Source organism: Phalaenopsis equestris, unplaced genomic scaffold (assembly GCF_001263595.1).
Source record: "Phalaenopsis equestris unplaced genomic scaffold, ASM126359v1 Scaffold000224, whole genome shotgun sequence".
NCBI classification, from domain to species: domain Eukaryota; kingdom Viridiplantae; phylum Streptophyta; class Magnoliopsida; order Asparagales; family Orchidaceae; genus Phalaenopsis; species Phalaenopsis equestris.
In genome coordinates this window covers 6285137-6288827 of record NW_018164666.1, presented here as the reverse complement: position 1 = coordinate 6288827, position 3691 = coordinate 6285137, and positions in this window count along the sequence as shown.

The window sequence follows — 3691 nt, the reverse complement described above, 5'->3', positions numbered from 1 at the left end:
GGTTAGTATGGTGATGGTTATGAGCAAGTTATTGAGCATATTGAATATTCTCTTCAATTCGGCATGTAAGTCTTTCAATTCAGCATGTAAGTCTAATTGGTTGTGCGAGTTCATGTGGAACTTGGCTAGCGAGTCCTATTGGTTTGACCATAGCTTGGTAGTTGAGTTTGCGCTTTTCTTGGCTTGACGAGCTTGTCCTTAGATGCTCCTTTTGGGTGAGTCTGCTCGTATGGTATACAAATTTAATGATAGTGGTAAATGGAATTTTAGCTTTTGTGGTCATCATCATCATGCTTGGCCTTGTCTCAACTTTTTTGAATCAGCTTGTGAATTCATATTTTTCTATTATTTTTAAATCTTTTTTCTATAGGCCATTTTGAATTTTTACTCATGTAATCTTAGATCACTCTTTTCTTTAATTCTATTATAATTTTATTAGCTGCTCTTTTTGCATGTTTTTTACCCCCAGTTGTACATGTTCAAGCTACTTAAGTCTATTGTTAATTATTTTATTTTCAATTAATGCTAGTCCAAGCTTCTTCTAGTATACAGTCATTCCTTAATTTATCTGTCCCGGTTTAACCACACATACTAGCGTTTAAATTCATATAATATTGTATGCTTGATTGCAATTTTATAAAGTTACCTTTAAACCTCCACGTCACTCTCTTATCAAGTAAACTTTTTGGGGAACTTCTAAATTTTAATCACCAACATTAACTCCAAAAAATATATCTTTATTTTAATTCCAGAAATCAGGTTATGATCCATATTTTTATTCTATAGAAAAAAATTATGATACTTAAATTTATCACATCTATGATTTATTATAACAACTTCTATTTATATAGAATGATGTTTGTTAAACATCATACCCAGTAAAATTATGTATTATATATTCAATCTTTATTCTACTAATTATAAGGCCTTTATCTTCCAACATTTTCTCCATAGTTATAATTTTTCATTTGTTTGAATGAATATCTCTCCAATTATAATTATATTTTCTGTAAAATGTAGACATTAACACACGTAATTTTTATGTCATTTGTAAACGTTTTTATAACCATTAAAAAATATGGACTCAATGTTGATCTTTTATGTAAATCTGTAGTAATTGAAAAATCTTAGGTTACTCTACAATTACTGCTAATACTGCATACTTCTCTCTCATTCATTTCTTTAATAATGTCAATATCTTTGAGATGCTTTTCTACTATAAAGCAAACCAAAATAATTTTTATAGTACTCGACTATATACATTGTCAAGGTTAATAAAAAATCAAATCAAGATCACGTCTTTATACTCAATACTTCTCCATTAGTTGTCTTAATACAAACATATTTTCTTAAGAATTTTTCTTGGCATTATGGATTGTTTTTTGAAATCGACGTAATTTTTAAGCCTATAGTTCATTTTTCACTCCCACAATATTATTGTATAACTCATAAAGTAGATTTTTTAATGGTTAACATAATCATGAGCGTTGATTGTCTTGAATATTGATACTAAAAGCTTCATCTTAAATGATTTGTCATCCTTTAGTCTTCGATATTCTTTTGAAAAGATTTGCTAGTTAAATCAATGATGTCCATTACTTGAATAAATCTTAACTGATATCTCATTTGAACCCAAAGTTTCACATTCATGCTTATTTTCTTGAAACTTTCTCTATTCTACATTTTTTATCAATCTATAATGTGTGCATTTTATTTGTTAAACTCTTTCAAAATAATTTCTGTATTTTCTCATTTAGTAATTTATAAAAGTAATATTTTTATATTTCTTGATGTCTTTATTTTTAATCAAGATCATATTATCTTCACTCTTACTTTTTTGAACTTATCAAAATCTCGAGATCTCGAATCTCATATATTAGTCATTTTATATATTACATGTATTTTTATTTAGTATAAAGTTAGTTATATAAATACTGAGAAGTTATAGATATCCTTAATAACGTTCTCTTTGTGGGTCTTCTAGGCTTTTCTTAATCATTATAAGTGTCCTCAATATTCAATTTGTTCACTATTTAAAAAGCACATTTTTTTCCCTAATAATTCTTTATATCACCTCACTTCACCGCAAAGTCTCCTTATTAGTTTATATTTTATTTTTAGATTTTCCGAAGAATTCTACAATAATCTTTTTCTTCCACTTCAGATTCAACTCCATTGAAGAATTCACACATTTTATTTCCCCTTCACTCCACCAAATCTCCTTACTGATGTAAGGTTTATTTTTAAACTTAATTTCTACAATAACTCTTTCAAGTGAATTAGCAACCTTCTCCCGCATTAGCTGAAGTATTTCAATTTGCCTCTCTTAGCTATCTATCTTGAACTATTAATGATTTCTCATATTTTAAATCCTGCAATTTATGTTCAGGTCATAATTTTTTTTTTCCTTTGTGATATACATACATAAATACTATCCTGTGTTCTATGGTTATTTTTTTTTTTTTTTGAAATTGCCTTGAGATTTTTTCAAGAACAACTTTCATTTCTTCAAAGAGGAATCTTATTTGTGATTTGGTGACTCCTCTTTTGGAACAATGTTTCTTTCAAGTTTCTTAAATCTTGCGTTCACTATTGCAATATTATAAGCTGCTGTTGAGTTAATTATTTTTTTTTCACATTGCATTTCTTTCTAACACTTGCTTGGGCCTATATGTTCATGTAAATCACTGTCAATAACTACCCTTTCTTTTTGTAACAGATGGAAATTTCATTATTTCTTGGGATAAATCTATTGATAGTTGCACCAGAGTGAACACCTTATGTTATTTTAGGCAGGGTTGTTGAGAATTTTGGTCTTGAATTGGTTTGACCCGACATATAAATTGGCTTGAAGTCATTTGATCTAATCTTGAGTCAACAAGACAAGTCTGATCATGTGATGGTTAGATTCGATCTAAATTTGAAGCATGGCTTGTTAACTTCAATTTGAGCTTGAATTGAATTTAAAATTGATTTGATCCTCTAAGGAAAATTCTTAGTTTGACATATACATAAATCTCTCTCTCTCTCTCTCTCTCTCTCTCTCTCTCTTTCTCTCTCTCTCTCTGTGTGTGTGTGTGTGTTTCGTTGTGTTGGGTTGTGTGTGTGTGCGCGCGCGCGTGCACACGCACGCATTCATACATATCAAGTATATTCATTTTGATCCAATTTCTAACTAGCTCAATCCAAGCCATGCTCGGTAAAAATCTTGTTTATCTCATAGATTTTATATTCAAATGCTATATCTAAAGTAGAAGTTGTTTCAATATTGACGCAGGACGTTGGTTTTGCCGCGGAACTTGGTTTGGTGGGATCGAATCCCACAATCACGGGACTCCTGTGCCATTGTTTCTTTCGTTTCCATTTTTTCTTTCCTTTATTCTCACTTAGCATGTTTCCTTTCTTTCTAGTTCTTTCCTATTTTATTATTTTCTAATTAGGCTATTTCCTACCAGAAGACATATATATATATGTGGTGGGTTGTTTGGGATTTCATCTTGGGTTTTGTATTTTGGGAAGTTATTCTCTGTTTTATCTCTCCGGAGTCTAATAGCCTCTTCTTTTTGCAAGTGATGTGCCTGTAACTTGCCCAGAAATAGTTGGTGGATACCATCATCGTTCACACCTCGCTGATACGTTTTTCAAACACTATTTTCAGCCATGCCGCTGCCCAACTCGTTCTTGCCTGCTG